The 19,378-nt window shown below is 37.7% G+C and overlaps 1 protein-coding gene and 1 pseudogene across 1 annotated transcript in view; one reads left to right on the top strand and one right to left on the bottom strand.

Moving 5' to 3' along the window:
* ADD3 (adducin 3) overlaps nt 1-19,378 on the top strand; it is a 121,347-nt gene that overhangs the window by 9,163 nt on the left and 92,806 nt on the right. The window lies entirely within an intron of this gene.
* Nucleotides 10,502-10,885, bottom strand: LOC116880963 (annotated as a pseudogene).

Raw genomic sequence — 19,378 nt, 5'->3', positions numbered from 1 at the left:
GAACACTTTATACCTGAATAAGAACAGTGTATCTATCTGCTTGACCTAGTGAAGGCTCTGAAAAGCTGATTACTTGGTAATCACTCAAGTTAGGTGATTTTGTGTTTGATGTTTTTATAATCTGAATTTTGCTGGGCTCTTGAAAAGTGTCTGGTTGGACCATCAGCTTTTGATGAATGCATTTCTGGAGGGACTGTGACTATCAGAGTGCTTTGAAGAGAGAAACCCTGTTTTGTATCCCACCTGACTGTCACAGAACATGCTTCTTGGAGGTGGTTTAATTTGGGCTCAAAGGGAAGAGTGCCATCTACTGAATGACGAGCATCAAGTAGAGCAGCCCCACGTTTTTCTTAACAGAACTCTCAGCTGGCTCCTGGAGTAAACCAGACTCCACTGACGAATTTGACAGGATTTTAGTACCAAATAGACTTGTGGCTTGCTTAATTTTAATTACTTTATATCAGGAGGCCTAAACACATGGTGAAGAGCTAAATCACCACTTGTTGGATTACATGGGAAAGGAGAAACTTCAAGAAGTTGTTGAGACTTTATATTAAATAATAGTGTAGTAATGGTGAAATCATTAACTCAAAAGTGCTAAAGACAATTATTTTAGTAAGGCATGTTTCGTAAGTGGTTCCGGTTATTCATGGCTTGTGCAGACAATGATGATGATGTTTAAAATTTGGTCCTAAAATTAAAAAAAAATATTTGTTTGACTAGAGGTAAGGGTTTTAAGAGTATTTGAATACTTTTTTTTCTCTTGCCCTTTTACTTTGTCTCCCTTTCTAAGGTAGTGATTCCTCCTTGAGTGATTTCAGTGTTTCAGAGTGGGTTTTGTTGTTGTTTTGCTTTACTCCAGTGATCTTCTGTTTTGTTTTGCCAAGTTTTTCCTAACTTCCGGAGACTGCCGGTGGTAGTAGTCATGGGTAGAACAGGAGGTCACAGAACCAGATGTAGGTCAGTGGAGGTTTATGATACCTGGAATAGGCCTGTTGAAGCCAGACAAGAAGGAACTCTGACAATATAAATTGAAAGGAAGCTTTGAAATTATGATAATCTTTGTTGTTATATATCAGATATAATTAATCAGTAACCATTTTTCTCAGCCCTTAAAACCTCCCAAGGATCCCATTAAGCACTTTACATAAATTATCTGGAATTTATTTAAGTAACTTGCCCAAGATCATAAAGTTGATAAGTGGCAGAGCCAAGGTTTGAGCCTAAGGCTAACTCCTTTAAATAGGATGCTATACTGCTCATTTATTTAAGCTCTTTCTTGTTGGTGACTGCACGAAAGGCTTGAACTATGATTAGAATAGTATTTATGGGGGCGCCTGGGTGGCTCAGTGGGTTAAAGCCTCTGCCTTCGGCTCAGGTCATGATCCCGGGGTCCTGGGATCGAGCCCCGCATCGGGCTCTCTGCTTAGCAGGGAGCCTGCTTCCTCCTCTTTCTCTGCCTGCCTTTCTGCCTACTTGTGTTCTCTCTCTGTCAAATAAATAAATAAAATCTTAAAAAAAAAAAAAAAAAAAGAATAGTATTTATGCCTCTGCTGGAAAATACTGGTAGTTTTTTGTTTTGTTTGCTTGGTTTTTTTTTAAGATTTTATTTATTTATTTGAGAGAGAGTAAGTGAGCACCAGCAGGAGAAGGGAGAGGGAGAAGCAGACTCCCCACTGAGCAGAGAACTATATCCCAGGACTCTGGAATCATGACCTGAGCTGAAGGCAGATGCTTAACCCACTGAGCCACTAGGTGCCCCCTCTTTGTTTTTTAAAAAGGTGATGAAATGGGTTAATAGGATTGAATTTCAGCAGGATCAAGAAGTATATAGGAGATAGACCTTCAAATACTTGCTATTTGGTTTTATCTAAAATAGTAATTTCTTTGTTCCTTTTGCTATGTTATTTATTAATTTAAAACCATAAGAAAGGTTTAATTGAAACAGTGAATTGTTTCACATTGCTTAAAATGTGCTACTTCATGGGAGGAGGGGTTGAGTTACAGAAGGGTTTTATGCTGGAGTTCTGGTGGAGTTGCAGTTGGGGGCAGGTAGAGGGATGTGTTTGTGGCCTTTCTATATTTTGCTTGCTCCTTAATATTTTTAAGTAGTAGTACTTTTTAACGGGGCAGTAATATCCCATATGCACAGCACAATAAAATTCAGCCTGTGCCAGTCTGAGGTCTTGGGGGAACTTCAATTTGTTGTGCACAGCAAGTGTGCTCTGAGGACCAAACGAGTATCATAACTCTCATATATGTACTAATAGTTTTGGATGCATGTGTATCCTCTCAATTAAGATTTATTTAATACCTACTATTAGAGAGTGCTTTTGGCTTTTAAAACCTATTTTGACCTTAAAGGATATCTTTATTACTTTCTCAGGTTGGGAATCATTGTTTGGTAAAACCAAAAACTTCTAAAACTGCAGTTCAGTGATGGTTGTGCTGTGTATTCTAAACCCAGTCACTCCTTAAGGGCCTCTAACTCTTCCCTTTCATATGTGAGAGAATTATGTTTTGCCTTCCAGAAAACCCCTGTAGGAATATCAATTACATAACTCCTTGGATTCTGACCTTATGTTCTAGTCAAATGTAGAAAAAGTCACCAACAACTAAGATGACAACACAAAGGATGTTCCTTGTCAGTGTGTGATGAATGCTGAATAGCAGGTACAGATAACAAAGGCTATATAGGTCTTCATATCAAGAAAGGGCCCCCAGAGATGGAGTGGTCAGAAAAAAATCTCAAGCAAAGAGGACAAGGGTGAGCCTTGAAAAGCAGGATAGGATTTCACTAGGTGCGGGCTGTGAAAGACATTACTGTCCATGAAAATATATATATTTTTCTATACCATTATGGGAGGTAGTTTATAATCATGGTTCACAGTCTCTTTTCACTGTAAGGCACTTGAAGGCTACAGTATACTCTTATGAGTAATAGTGCCAAGGACACAACTCCCTCAAAGGTATATTAGAATATTGCAGGGATGGAGAGGAGAGGGTGGTGGTGAAGAGCATGTAGATTTTTTTTTAGTAGGCTCCATGACTAGCGTAGAGCCCAGCATAGTTCTGAACTCACAACCGTGAGATCAAGACTGGAACTCAAACCAAGAGTTGGTTGCTCAACCGACTAAGCCACCCAGGCACCCCAGTCATATAGATTTTAATAATACTCCTTATGAACCCCACATGAAAATGACTGGTTCACAGAAACATCCTAGTACTGTTACTTTGAAGTAATGCTTAGGAAAGTTTGATACTTGGAAGACTTTATAAATGCTCATCATTCCCAGCACTCAATAAGAAAAGCCTCCTTTTGGGAAGAGGTGTGCCTTTTTAAAAAAAACTGAATTTGTCCATCATTTACTTTGCCAAATACCAGAGTATAATTCTGTTGATGGCTCTGTTACATCTTTTAAATCTAATGTATGGATAGATAGACATACTGATACTATGAAATGTAATCATTTGTACTAAATTTTTGTTAATAATGTCTTGTTTTGGATTTTAGAGGATTTGTTCCAAGTATCTGAATTCTCTTAGATTTTGTAATGCTTATCACTTACTTTTCGAAAAATACTTAGTGTAACTATTCAGGATATTTTGAGCAAATCACTTTATTTCTTTCTCACTTTAGGTTTCTAATATAAATTATATAGGGGTTGGGATAGATCATCTTAAGATCGATTGCATTTGAAGATTCTGTGATTTTACTTCTAAGGAAGGTAAACTCCCCAATTAGTGGTTTTACTTGGAAGGTGGCCAAGAAACCTATGAGTGTACTGTGTGAAGTTCCTGAGAATGGATCTAATAGAAGGCCAAGATCATGAAAGTCTTTGGCTCTATGTATATGTGGCAGTTGAGAAAAGCGCATCACTCCAGGATCCCCAGAGTTTATTTTAGTTCTTCAGAAGCTTAGGGCCCTTGGCAATGGACAATGGATAGATCCTTTTTGAGAACAATGAAATAAATAAGGATAGCCATTTTTCCTAAAGCAAAGTGTAGAAACATAATGGTATATTATTCAGAAAGTGGTGTTTTTCCATTCCCATTCCATCTTTACTGTTTTTATTATATTAGTTCCTTAAAAATATTTGACTTCTGTTTAGCTCTTCTTTTCTGAGCAACTTCGTTTCCTTTTATTTGTTCATTCATTTAGCAAATATTTATTGAACATTTATTATATGCCAGACTGTGTTCTAAGTTATGGGAATTCAGTAAGCAAAACAGAAGAATTCTCCAGTCCTAATGGCGTTTATATTCTTGAAGTAGAAACAAACAAGTGAAGTATGGGTTGTACTGGTATAAATGTTCTGGAGAGATACAGAGCTGGAAATAAAAATGGAGTATTTGGGTATATGGCAAGTTTAAATACAATGGCTAGGTGAAGCCCTCACTGAGAAGGAGACATGTGAGCAAAGACTTGAAGAAGGTAAGAATGTATGTGATGCAAGGGGAAGATCATGGCAGACGGTGGGGGGGGGAGCCCTGAGGCCCAAGAGTATCTGGCATGAATGAAACAGAATGAGGGATCAGTGTTGGGAAACCATTGGATGACTTTGAAGAGGTGGGACATGATTTGACATAGGTTTTCAGAGGATTCTTTTGGCTATGTTTGACACTAGGCCATAGTGGTGCAATAATCTTGGTGAGAGATGATGTATATGATAGAGGTGGTGAGATGTGATTGGGTTCTGGATATATTTGGATGATACAGACTGTGACTGGGTTCTGGATATATTTGGATGATACAACAGGATTTGGCACCTGGGGTGTGTGTATATGTGAGTCAAACCTAAGACCAAGGTTTGGTGTCTAGGCAAAAGTTTGCAGGAAGAACAAGTTTGGGGAGCAAAGGGAATAGGAGTTCAGTTTGAGACCTATTAAGTTTGAAATGTCTGTTAGACATCCACTTGGAGATACTGAGTAGGAAGTTGCTGTGAGTGGAAATAGTTACTGCCCACTAGATAAACTTGATAGTTGTCATTATTTTCCTCTTTCACTTTTTAAACATTTGCATATTTAATCCCTTTGATGACTAGAATAAACTTTGCTGTAGTAAAGGCTTCCTGTCTTAATGTTTTAAAGGGATTTAATGTCTCTTGTAAGACCTTGAATTTACTTTAACTTCTAAAGACATTGGTCCCAAAAGAATTCTCTTTCTCTAGGCATAGTACAATTTGCTTTTGATCAAAATGCAAAACTATTGTTACTGCCCTTTGAAATGTGTGTGAATAGTTTGTTCTTCAAGAAGTTAATATGGGGGACGCCTGGGTGGCTCAGTTGGTTAAGCAGCTGTCTTCGGCTCGGGTCATGATCCCGGCGTCCTGGGATCGAGTCCCACATCGGGCTCCTTGCTCATCAGGGAGCCTGCTTCTCCCTCTGCCTCTGCCTGCCATTCTGTCTGCCTGTGCTCTCTCTCTCTCTCTGACAAATAAATAAATAAAACCTTTAAAAAAAAAAAAAAAAAGAAGAAGAAGTTAATATGGGGGGCGCCTGGGTGGCTCAGTGGGTTAAGCCTCTGCCTTCGGCTCGGGTCATGATCCCAGGGTCCTGGGATCGAGCCCCACATTGGGCTCTCTGCTCAGCAGGGAGCCTGCTTCCTCCTCTCTCTCTGCCTACTTGTGATCTCTGTCAAATAAATAAAAAAAAAAACTTAAAAAAAAAAAAAGTTAATATGGTTTGGGGCACCTGGGTGGCTCAGTGGGTTAGGCCTCTGCCTTCGGCTCAGGTCGTGATCTCGGGGTCCTGGGATGGAGCCCCGCATCGGGCTCTCTGCTCAGCGGGGAGCCTGCTTCCCTCCTTCTCTCTCTCTGCCCGCCTCTCTGCCTACTTGTGATCTCTGTCAAATAAATAAAATCTTTAAAAAAAAAAAGTTAATATGGTTTAATGGTTAAAAATAGTAATGTATAGTTACTGCTATGACCCAGTACTTTTCCTAGGTATGTACTTTGGAGAGGTGAAGACCTATTGTTCACACAAAACACTTGTACGCTAATGTTCATAGCAGCATTATTTGTATTAACCTAAAAGTTGGAAACATCCTGAAGGTCTGTCAAGTGATTAATGGATAAATATGGTATATCCATGCAGTGGAATTTTTCCAATCATAGAAAGGAATGAAATACTGATACATTCTGCAACATGGATGAATCTTGAAAACATGTTAAATGAAAGAAGCCAAACATGAAAGGTCACATATTGTTCAGTTCCATTTATATGAAATGGCACGGAATAGCCATACCCAGAAAGCAGATTAGTGGTTGCCAGGGCCTGAGGGGTAGGGGAAATAAGGAGTGACTGCTTAATGGGTACTGGGTTTCCCTGTGGGATGATGAAAAAGTTCTAAAACTAGGTAAGGTTGATGGTTACACAACATTGTGAGTATACTAAAAGCTACAGAATTGTACCATTAAAATAATGAGTTTTATGGTATGTGAATTATATCTTAACTTTTAAAAAGGATACCAAGAAAAAGAAGCATATGTGGGCACACATGTGCACAACAATAACTAAAACAATTTATGTGGACCTTCTTTCTTTCTTTTTTTTTTTTTTAAAGATTATTTATTTATTTGACAGAGATCACAGGTAGGCAGAGAGGCCGGCAGACAAAGAGGGGGAAGCAGGATCCCCACTGAGCAGGGATCCCGATGTGGGGCTCGATCCCAGGACCTTGATACAATGACCCGAGCCGAAGGCTGAGGCCTCAACCCACCGAGCCACCCAGGCGCCCCTGTGGGCCTTATTTCTAAAATGGAACTGCTTTCCCAGTTGAAAGTTGATGAAGCAGGACTTAACCACACTAAACCTGGGTTAGCTTGATTCACTTAGAGAGGCAGAGTTCAGATACTTAGATCATTCAGGTGGAAATCTGGAAGCAGTTTGTGATTCTATCCTTGGCAAGTCATAAGTGAGTTTAATTTTTTTTTTTTTTTAATACCTAATTTCAGGGGCGCCTGGGTGGCTCAGTGGGTTAAAGCCTTTGCCTTTGGCTCAGGTCATGGTCTCAAGGTCCTGGGATTGAGCCCTGCATTGGGCTCTCTGCTTGGCAGGGAGCCTGCTTCCTCCTCTCTCTCTGCCTGCCTCTCTGCCTACTTGTGATCTCTGTCAAATAAATAAATAAATAAATGCCGAATTTCTTGGGGACGGCCTAGAAACGCAAAAGAAAGCTCTAAGATGATCATTTCTGTGAGTCTCAGAGAACAGAAGCTAGTTTCTGAATAAGTTTATTAGGTCTTAAGTCAATAAAGATGGCTTTTTTCTCTGTACCTATAATTTAAAAATATGGAGAACTCAGTTCCCAGTGATTTTTTTTTTTTTTTTTTTAGCCAACCCAAACTAATATTTCCCTTCTTAAAAAACTTTTATTACCATCAGAGTTGCCTGCTGAGGAAGTAGATGAAAGGATTATCTTTAACTTTCCTACCACCTACTACTCTGTTATTTTTTAAAAATGAGATATAATTCACATACCATAAAATTTACCCCCTAATTGTATTATGAAGAAATGTATGTATTCATATATTCTTTTATTAGAGTGAAAGCTTCTAGAGAACAGAGGTCCATATTACTTGGATGGTTTAACATGTTTTCAGCATTTTAAGGGAACACATGAACCAGACAAGAAGGGTAGGGCAGGGAGACAGGCACTTGTGTAGCTGATTCCAGCAGTAGCTTGAGAGCTGTGCTAAAGCAACAATTTAAAGGAAGTGCAGGGGGACAAAGAGAAGGGAAATGTTTATCTCACTGAGAGAAAAAGTTCATGAAGGAGGTTGACGTTTAAATTGAGTTTTAGAGAATCTCAAATGTTGGAGGAGAGTGATTTACAGATGGAGATGATAGAAAGGTATCTAGGTCTATAGGATAAATGTGGTGGGAGAGGAAACAGGAGAGTAAGGTTGAGAGCACTAGATCATGAAAGCCTTGGGTACTATTTTAAGAAATTTAGATATTATTCTGGGGCGCTTATTTTAGCCGATGAGAGGCATCATCAGATGTGTCTGAGATTGGTGGTGTGAAGAATGTCGTGATGGAGAAAGTGTTGGCAAGTTAGGCATGTTAGTCACTTAAGATAAGCAAATGAAGTAAGGCAGTGGCTTTGAGATTAGAAGGGGAGGAATGGATATTTTGGAGGCAAAAATGTGTACAACTTCCTGAGTAGTGCAGAGGGTGAAGGAACATTCCATCACCATGGGTAGAAATTTTAATGTATTTTACTCCAATTCTCTGATTTATGACCGAGGGGAGATACATCTATACTACTCTTGAAGGTATCTTTTCTTTACCATACATAAAATACTTTAGAAATGCTACCGTTTCTTAATTTTCCTTAATTTTTACAGCTTGTCCGTTATTAGCCAATTGCTCCAGTCTTTGGATTTGTTTACATTTGCATCTTTGGAAATGGTTGAATAGTTCTCATTTTGGCGTAGTATTCTTTGTTTCCAAATGAAAACCTCCTACCTATGATGTTTTGTATTTTGAACTTTCGTGTAGTGAAATAATAAAGAATTGAAGATATAGGGCATTTCAGTATCAAGTATTGCATGCTCTCATTACAGGACATTGTGTCATCTTGAGGTTTCCCCTTATATTTAGTGGTTTATCTTGGAACTTCAAAGTAAACATATGGTGAGCACCTATAAGAAACAATTAAGAATGTCAAGAAGCACATTCAAAATATATTTTTTTAGTTTTAATTTTAATTTTTTTTAAGATTTTATTTATTTATTTGACAGAGATCACAAGTAGGCAGAGAGGCAGGCAGAGAGAGAGGAAGGGAAGCAGGCTCCCAGCTGAGCAGGGAGCCCGATTCGGGGCTCGATCCCAGGACCCTGGGATCATGACCTGAGCCGAAGGCAGAGGCTTTAACCCACTGAGCCACCCAGGTGCCCACAAATTTTTTTTTTTTTTTTTTGGGTTAAATTTAGTAGAGAATCCAATCCAGTAAGTTTTTGCATATTTGCGTAATGAAACAAGTAACATAAGATTTGTTTCCTCTAATGTTTCCTATTTTGTTTTTAAGATTTTACCTATTTATTTGATGACAGAGATCACAAATAGGCAGGGAGGCAGGGAGAGAGAGAGAAAGGGGCGGGGGGAGGGTGTGTGGAGCAGGCTCCCGCTGAGCAGAGAGCCCGACAGGGGGCTCCATCCCAGGACCCTGAGATCAGGGCCTGAGCTGAAGGCGGAGTCTTAACCCACTGAGCCACCCAGGTGCCCTTAATGTTTCCTATTTATTAAAAGGCATGATTGGCTATTTTTGTGGGTTCGTAGCTCCATTAAGTAAGACATGTGACAAAGAGATACTATAGTAGGATATAGTTATTTCATAAATGGATGGAAGAAAATACAAGATTTGACAGAACTCACTTCTAAAATATTATAAGATAAAACTTCCATGCTTAAAATTTTCAAACATTAAATACAAAAAAATTTCAAAAGCAATTCTTAAAAAGAATTCATTGACATAAAATATGTTGCAAAATTTGACAATCAGAAGAGTAAAAAACCCTCACTGACTTATTTAAAAGCCAGAATTTATTAACTTCATTTCTAAGGTAAGTTTATTGTGGGACATATTTCTATAAAATTATTTTCATTTTTAAATATTTGAAATTAATTTTTGAGTAAGAAACTTAAGGATGTGGGAAAAAAATCCAAAAGGCACAAAAGAGTATACTGTGAGAAGAAAGTTGTCACTCTACCCCCAAACCACTCAGGTCTCTTCCTTTTGTGTATATTCTTCCAAAGATATTTTTCATTGTTTATTTTTAAATTCCTGAATCAAGACTTTGCCTGAGTATACCTGGTGGATGAATTGCTGCATAAGAGATAGAGCCTTAGGCTCAGAACACCCTGGTCTCTTATGTGTTGTTTCCAGATTCATTTTTTCTCTCTCTCTCTCTCTCTCTTTTTTTAAGAGTATCCTTTTCTAGCTTCCTCTCCACTTAGAGCAGAGGTATGAAGAGGGGGAGGTGGAAATTGTAATCATCTGTCACTCCTCTCTCATCCTAGGCAGTGACAGATAACTTTATGAAAGCGTACATGCTAACAAAGCAAATTCTGTTTGAGAAGTGTTCCCGTAGAAAAACATCCTCTAGGAGGGAGGACAAAGAAGGGGTCAGGAATGGTCAGCCTTTACCGTCATCGTGCATCTGCCCCATTAAGCCAGCTGTAACTATACCTCTTCTAAAACTTTTTATTTTTGGTACTTGGCATTATTTTGTTGACTCTTGCCTTTGGCTACCCGATAAGTCATAAGATTTTCTCTTAAGCCTTGGGATTGCCTGACTCTAAACTTAGGGTCACTAGACTTGGTTTCTTTTCTTGTTTTGAATGGTGTTTAATAGAAGGCCATTCCTATGCAGATATTATAAATAATAATCTTATATCTGGGGGGGGGTCTTTTTAAAAATTTTCAGTTTATTTATTTTTGTACCAGTAATCTTTTATTGGGTGTTAATTCTCAGTTAGGCTATGAAAGGCTTCAACAGTGATCCAGTTCCTCAATAAGGGGTGCCAGGCCACCCTCTACACTGTACTCTCTTCAGTGCTCGCTTAGACGCTCTGGTTTGAATTCCTTATAAGAAAGACAGTAGTTGAACAGCACATAAGGTGCCAGGACCATAGAAAGCCCAGCAGTGCTCCATTTTTTCACAGTAACATACTTGTAATATTGGTAGTAACGTCTCTTAAATCCTTCAAGCGCCTGACAAAATCCCGCATCAGTATCCAGCTTACCAACTTCCCTATTTTAACATCCATCGGTTTCCTCTTCATTGGTACAATTGATGCCATCTAGGAGTCCTGTGTGACTGCTGTATTCCAAATAAAATTTACCATCTTACCCATTTTTAAAGGTGTAGTTCAGTGATAATATTGCATAACCACCATCACCTTCCATCTTTAGAACTCGTCATCTTGCAACATTGAAACTTTATACCCATTAAACAGTAACTCCCCACCCCCTCCTATATTCTTAGATCAGAAAAATTGTTTTAAGAGAAGGGTTTCAGGCAATACAAAATCTATTTTTATACTTTATCAACACTGTAATTTGAAACTGTGTACAGATCTGTATCATGCAGCAAAGGTTATGATTGGCATTCAGGGCCCTGGAGTTGAGACAAGGGGCACAGAACCTATAGCCTTTAATTCATATATTGAAGATTGATTTATTTGAGAGAGTGCTACACGTGAGAGAGTGTGGTGGGGGGGGCGGTGCGCAGAGGGAAAGAAAGAATCCCAAGCAGACTTGGGGCTCAGTCCCAGGAACCCAAGACCCTGAGATCAGACCTGAGCCAGAAGGTTAATCAACTGAGCTACCCGAGTACCCCTAATTCATATTTCATATTTTAAAGTGAAGAACTGTAGCCTCATACTCCTTGGCTGTGTGAATTATGTGTTGGTGGGTTGGAGAGGGAGTTTGATAATTATGGAAGAAGTGGAAATCTGCAAAGTGGAGCTAGCTGACCTCTGCCTTCATGACCCAATAAAAAGGAAGTTTCCCCACTAATAGAAGTGGGAGCTCTCCAGGTTTGCAGGTCTCTTTGGATGCTGAAATTCTGCCTTTGTGTGAATCATTTAGACTTTCCATTAATGTTTGGAAGTGGGAATTCTCTGTAAATTTTAAATTTGGAGAGGCATTTGGAGTAAAGTGGGGGATGAAATCTAGATGTATAGAATTTGGGAACCCCCTACCTTATTTTATGGATGAAGGACTTGGGCTGGTTGAGCTAAGTGGCACATTAAAGATAATGTTCCTTGTGGCCGATCTGAACTCACAGCTGTTTTTGTGACTCTCAGTCCAGGGCCTTTTCTACTTTATGACTTTACCAGCAATCTTAACCCATTCATGCAATTCCAGGGTAAGGGAATTCACCAGAAATCCATTTGATCTTCCCTCAAGCAGGATTTAGACAGGATGAGAGAGACCTCACCATCTCTCAGTGATTCCTGAGTTTCAGGAAAAAGTTGGTACCTGTCTTTGTTTTGTTTTTTTAAATCTTTCATTGAATTAGGAAAAGTTTTTTGAAGTTTAAAAAAACTCAGGAATGTGTCATACACTTTCTTGTTATTTTGACAAAAAACTATGCTGATCTTCTGTATATTGTTCCAGTTTTAGTTTGCTTAACACTGAAGCCAGTGTGTACATGGTAAATGTACATGTTTAGGAACATTATATTGAAAATTCAAACTAGATGTATTTAGCTGCTTTGACTTTTTTTTTTTTCCCTTTTGGAAAAGAACATATTTAAATGAGAAACAGTCCCACACTCCAAAGAAAAGGGAAAGTTTTAGTTCATTTGTTTGAGTAAAATAGATTATAGGATTTATGGCCCCAGTTTTCCATTATTTTCAACTAAGTGGGCCATTACATAAGGCACAATGTTTTGTTTGAGGCAAATTATGCTCAGAGACTAAGATTATCTTTGCTAATAATTGAACATAGGTTCACTGCAGGAATATATTTCACAAGCCAATAGCATACAGGATGTCTCTTAATTAGCCAGTAAGGAAATAACTACTCCAAAACCAGTGATAGATCAGTTACACTATTCCATGCAAAGGGGAGGCAAAAGATAATAGAGTCCAAATTTGGTTGAGGTGTACCTTTCTATGAGTTGGTTCTTGGTACAGTCAGTCCTTCCAACAAAAACTTGGGTATTAGCTGCTGGCTTAGATCCTCACTTCTGGGGCATGTGGCTAGTTGGTGATGGCACCAGTATTGGCAGCAAAGTAATTATTACTTTGAAGGTTATTACTCCATGGACCATTACATGATTTACACCACTGGCTATGAGGAGTAACCTTGCCAAAGCAGGGACAGATAACCCTTCTCTTCCTGAGACTGCTGCACGGTTTAACACCACTGTTGACCAAGTGTCTCCATCTCCAGAGAGCTATTTAGATCAGCAAAGAGTAGCCTTGCCCACACCAAACATTCTTGGTTAAGTCCTCACAAATTCTTGGTATTTAAAGTTTAAATGTCCATTGCGTCATAGCTGTTCTTCCTTATGATCTTATCCATAAGTCCCCAGCAGTGCCTGTCAACAGTTGAGCTAGGAAGTGCTAATCAACAACAGATGATGATGACAACATCCCAATGCAGATTCCTTGGTATAAACAGATTCATCCTTAGATCAAAACAACTTCACTTAAGTCCTAAACAAGTGGATTTGAAATCATAACAAACCAATATACAACACAGTGAAGGAAGAAATCTGTCATATTGGAAATGTTAGTGTTTTAATCTAATTTTGTGAATGAACTAATTTATCAGTATTTTTAGTTTTATCAATGTTGCATCATACCAGGGACTTTGAAATGGAATTTATCAGATTTGTTTTGAGTTTTTTTTTCATGTTTTGCTATAACATTTGGTTTTACGACAGTTTTAGAAGGTAATTTGCAAGATGGCTTGGTTTTTTTCAAAGCCTTTAATAATCCTTCTGATGAACTAAAAGGATTCATTATTATGGCTGGGGTCTAAATAAAATGTAATTGTTTTTTACTTTACTGTGAGTATTTAAGATGTCTTTCAATCTGTTTTTAAATCAATTTTAATAGGAATAGGTACAAGGTAGAGGAACTTAGTGGAGAACTTTGAATTCAGTGTTTTAATAAGTTAATTTTAAACTTTGGGTACTAGCTGGGTGCTAGCTGTGTTTCATGGTGACAGAATTTGTGGGGTTTTGTTTGTTTTTATAGTCCACTTACCAGTTGAATCATAACGACTTTTGTCATTCTGTCCTATTTATTTCACTTAGCATAATACCCTCTGGCTCAATCCGTGTTGTCTTACATAGTGAATGGTGGCAAGTGGCTCAGTGGGTTAGAGCCTCTGCCTTCAGCTCGGGTCGTGATCCCATGGTCCTGGGATCGAGCCCCGTGTCGGGCTCTCTGCTCCCCAGGAGGCCTGCTTCCTCCCCCCTCTCTCTCTGCCTACTTGTGATCTCTCTCTGTCAAATAAAAAAAAAAATCTTAAAAAAAAAAATTAAAAAAAAATTTGTAATTTAAAACCTTGTAAATCAGTTTTTATAAAAACCACGTAATGTTTAAGTTAATGGTTTTTTGTTTGTTTGTTTGTTTAAGTTTCTATTGGTACTTTTTCCTGAGATTTTGGTCTATAGAGAATAAAACATTGATTAATAGAAACTTCAATTTCCTGAAATTCCTTGGGTCCTCTAATGAAAGAAGATCAAATGATTAAGAATACAAATGGATTTCAGGGATGTATTGGAAGCAGTAACTTGCAGGTGGGTCCTAAAGTCTTCTGTGGTCTAGTATGCTTAGAATCAGTATTTGGAATAAAGGCCCTAATAATATCCTGCCCAATTCTTGAGCAATAAAGATAAGTATGTTCATGAAAGTATATGAAATCAATCGAAAGTTGGAAAGACTGTTTTTAAGATTTTGGAGAATGTATATGGGAGAGAAGGCTACATTCATTTGGCTTATTACTGTAAGAATTAACATTTATTTGCCATTTCTGATCAGAATAATTACGTGAATTTTCCCAGAGTGTTTTTCTTTTGATAGCTCCCTATCTTTTCTTTTAAGAGGTTTAATTGTAAGGGTTTGGGCCTTCTCTTCAGGGATGGTGTTTGTACAGGTGGATGCCTAATGTACGAACTATCTGTGTAGTCTGATTTGAAGTCTCAGAGGAAGGCCTTAGAATGCTGCTGTCCTCTCCCCCAAATACATACATAGTTTTAAATTTTCAAGTAGCCATGTTATTAAAAAAAGAATAAAATGAAATTTTGGAAATATATTATTTATACTTCATTAAAATTTTATTCAGTTTATTTAAAGTACTGTCTTTCAACATGTAATCAGTATAAAAAGGTAATGAAATATTTTGCTCTTTTTTATACATTTGTGTGTATTTTACACTATGGCACATCTCAGTTTAGTCACATTGCAAGTACTCAGTAATCACATAAAACTGGTGTCTAACAAATTGGACAGCACAGCACTAGAATATCTTTCTTTTGTCCTACATTAGTGTTGAGGATTCTCCCAGTTGAAATCTGTTTGGGGGACTCTTAGCCATCTCTATTATATTCTTCTATAATTTAATGGAAAATAGAACACTTCTGAGATTAAAAAAAATCATTCTTGGTCCTCAGTTTTAGCCATTTTTTCCTTTTATAATGTGATAACCAAAAACTAGTACTGCTAAAGAAATGCACATATTATTGAATGAGAACTTAAGAGGGCAAGTTATGTTGGTTGAGCTTAAGTGAGGCAAGCTGGAATAGAAAGGGAAGAGTTAGCGCAGGGTAGTAAAAATAAGACCTGACTTAAAAATCCTCCTGATTTGGAGCAAGTTACTTAACTTCTCTGAACCTTCTTACTTTATTCCTATGTAGAATTGGGATAAAAATATCTATCTCTTAGGTTGCTTTGAGGATTAAAAAAGATGTCATGTAAAATATGTGTATTGTGGTACATGTAAGGCACTCAGTAGATTTGTTTTGAATAAATGTTGCTTACTTTCATCTACCACTTCCAAATCCCTGTTTGTGAGAAAAGGAAGAGGAAGGAGGCATGCCTAAAATGAATGTTGGTAATATATTAAAGAAACATAGCCAGTTTACTAAATTGACTATAGTTCAGTGTTTGTCCAAAACAATCTAGTTTCTTTCTTTCTTTCTTTCTTTTTTTTTAAGATTTTATTTATTTATTTATTTGTCTCAGAGAGAGCGCCCGCCAGCGCACACACACAAGCAGGCAGAGTGGCAGGCAGAGGCGGAGTGAGAAGCAGGCTCCCTATGGAGCAAGGAGCCCTAAGCGGGACTCCATCCCAGGACCCTGGGATCACGACCTGAGCTGAAGGCAATGGCTCAACTGACTGGGCCCCCCAGGCGTCCCAGCAAATTAGTTTCTAAGCTTTGTGGTTAATTGAGATTTTAATTCAGGACCCTTATCTGAAAGTTTCAGAAAATAACTGATGTGAAATAGTTCATCCTTTGCATGTTTAAATACTAAGAAATGATTTTTGCCATTTAATTTTATTTCCTTACACTTATCACATTAATCAGTTAACATAGCATCTGTACATGTTTCTAAATTTCACCTATTTAAGAGAAAAATCTCATTTATCAAAGATACTTCTTTTTATCTTTTCCTAGATACAAATGCTAGCACAGGGGTTATTGCAATTTTTGAATTTAAACGTGTTTTGCACCTTCTTTGAAAGCTAGTCCACAGGGTAATAGGTTAGTGATGATTGTACATTTTTGTAGTAACTGGAACTGAGGAAAACTTTCCTAAATGGAAGAAAAAACTGTCACTCAGTGACCAAGTGCTGAATTCTAATGCAAGTGATTTATTGTTCTTGTTCAGGCATTAACATCAATTTGTATATTTGGATAGAATGGGAGTTTTTTATGATACATTGTCTGTATGGTATGTTCTGAGTCTATTTAGGAGACAGTTTTTATATCATACATGTATTTGTGATTTGCTCTGCATTTTGAGGAATTTACTCTGAAAATTTGAAACATCACTGAAATGTGGGAAAGCATGGAGAGTTCTAAATAGGTGATTAGATATGAACTCTTCAAAGCTTTATACTCACCCAGTGTGTAGGCCACATCTGTGGTAATGTTCTTGGAAATCGGTCACATTTGAAAATCCAGTTCTTTGCCAACAGCATCTGGTTGCACTTTACATTACATACTTTGAAAGACTTTTTGAATTGCAAAAAAGCAAAACCATAGGACACAGACTATTCTTACCTGATTGAAAGTTGTTTACAGTTAGAGTTGAACTTTAAACAGACTTAACGGAAGGCATAATTGTCCAAATGCATGAATTATCACAATACTTCAGGAAGAAAGAATTATTTATCAACATTTAAAAATTGTTCAGGCTTGTACATTATTCTAATGACCCCTTACAGAGGTCTTATTTACTAAAAGTTCTTTCAGGTTTGTGGCGTTTTAAAGGTGCTGGCCTGATTGGAATGACTCTACTAATGGGTAATGGAGAAATGGTGTTGATTGATACGGTTGACATTCCTCTACCAATGTCTTACGGCTCCCAGAAGCTGTTACTAGTTATATACTGTGTATTTGTTTGTCATGGCTGACTGTGCCAGCTTTTGATACACAGGTATCTTATTATAGTAATCTGGGGTTTGACAACCTAGAAGGGATTTGTGAGGTGATTTTAAGTGGCATTGGTCTGAGCTAGATCACAGGATCTACACAAAACATGTTTTTGGTTTCCTTAAGATTCCCTTCATTGCACCCCCCTTTTAGTTTTCCTTCTTGACTTCCCAGGTGGCTAATTTGTGTCACATAAACCCTGTTGAAATGTCAGCTGATGTTTACATTTTGAAAGTGAGATCTTCTAACAAGGCTTTTAGGGTCCCTAGTAGAATAGTAGAACAACAAGGATGAGGGCAGAGTTGGCCTGGGCACAGGCTTGATGCAAGGATTGTAGAGACCCACTGTTCAGTATGTTGAACTGTTGAACTGTTCAAATACGAACCCACTGTTCAGTATAGTAGCTACATGTTGCTACTGAACATTTGAAATGTAGGAGGACTTAATTGAGATGTTATGTGTAAAATATATACTAAATTTCTAAAATTTACTACAAGGAAAAATAAGTCAATTTTTAATATTTATGTTGAAATAATTTGATATATTATGTTAAAAGAACTATTAAAATTAATTTCACCTTTTTTTTTTTTAAATGCAGCTACTAGAATATTTAAAAACAGCCGTGGCTTACACTAAGTTTCTACTAGAAAATACTGTTAAAAAAATAAGAGAATTTATGTTGTATTCTTTCTGTTAGGAGCTTGTTAGAGGTTCGGGGAAATGCTCCCTCAGAAAGCCTTAGCTATAGCTATTCCAGCCAACTTGGCTGAGCCACTTTGTATTACAGTGCTCTTTTGAGAACTGTTGCCCACAAGCAGCTACTACCTCTCCTCTAACTCCCAATCTAGGGGAGATATATATATATATATAGATATCTATATATATATAGATATCTATATATATATTTTGTGTGTGTGTGTGTGTGTGTGTGTGTGAAATACATTTTTTTTAAGTTACTCTGCCTACTACCTCTAGTGATTACTAACTCTTGACTAGCTTCTTCTTGAAGACAGGTGATTTAAAAAACAACTTTTTAATTGCTACTGTTTATTGGGTGCCTGCCATATACTAGATACCGGGCCAGGTACTTCACATAAAATCTTGAATCCTCACATCAGTTCTTCGAGTTTGACACTCTAAATTGAAGAAAGAGATTCAGATACATTCTGACTTCGCCCTGGGTCAGCTAGCAAGTAGCAGAATCAAGATTTCCAACCCTTGTCTGATTCTAGAGCCATTGTTCTTTCTGCTATATTATGCTCTCGTTGTGTTTTCTGTTAACTATGTGACAGTCCTTTAGAGTGAAACAGAATGCTGTATATAAAGGGGTCTCTTACCAGATGGTGTTAGATGATCCTTTTTTTTTTTTGGGCGGACAACTTGAATGCCCCTCCCCGTTTCCCTGTGCTAGTACCTAGTGAATGGCTCAAACATAATGAAGAGACTTAAGCTTAGTGACAGCCTGTTGAGCAGGATCAATAATCTAAAAGCCTCCTGTGAAAGAACATCTCTCCCACCTTGAAAATCAGTCAGCAAAGAATGTTTCAGATGCCTTCAAGAAGAGATAGAGAAGAGTCTCCTTCTCTGAATGCCAGGAATATCAAATCTGAGACTTCAGAGACTGACCATATAAGGAAAGCGCTTTTTATAGACAAAGAGGGTTGAAGTAAAATAATGGGATAGAATAAGCGTATTGAGCTGGATAAGTCTTGAATAATCCTAGGTCATCTCTTAATGACTATGTCCTTGACATTGTTGCATTTAGAATGTGAACACGGGGAAATAGTTCATGTGTTGGCATGCTAGTCTATAAATTGGAGTAGATGTAATCACAATTTGTGAGTGCCCCAAATGGCTGGATTCTGCATTTACACACTGCTGCTTTCATTCAGGCTCAAGCAAGTGTGGGTGACTTTGGGAAGATATGGAGAGCAAAGGAAGAACAAAGAGGTTCAAGGAGTAAAACTAGACAAGCTGGGCTGCAGGGAAGTTTGGACAAGTTCATAGTGAAAGCCTTTTTATACACATACACACACATATTTATATACTAAAAACCATGTGAAGTGTAAAGTTGTAAAATACTATTTCAGGAAAGAAGCTGTGATATAGTTAAGAAAATAAAATTTCTAACTAGATAATGTGGATTAGATTTTCCTTACTCTACCATTTCCATAACTAGGATAACCCTAGGAAATTATAGAGTAGAAGATAATCATTGTTCTACCTCTCTGGAGTTCATTCATGATATAGTA

This window comes from Lontra canadensis, unplaced genomic scaffold (assembly GCF_010015895.1).
Source record: "Lontra canadensis isolate GAN:19392208 unplaced genomic scaffold, GSC_riverotter_1.0 scaffold3, whole genome shotgun sequence".
In the NCBI taxonomy this organism is placed as follows: Eukaryota; Metazoa; Chordata; class Mammalia; order Carnivora; family Mustelidae; genus Lontra; species Lontra canadensis.
This window is presented reverse-complemented; position numbering and strand designations above follow the sequence as displayed.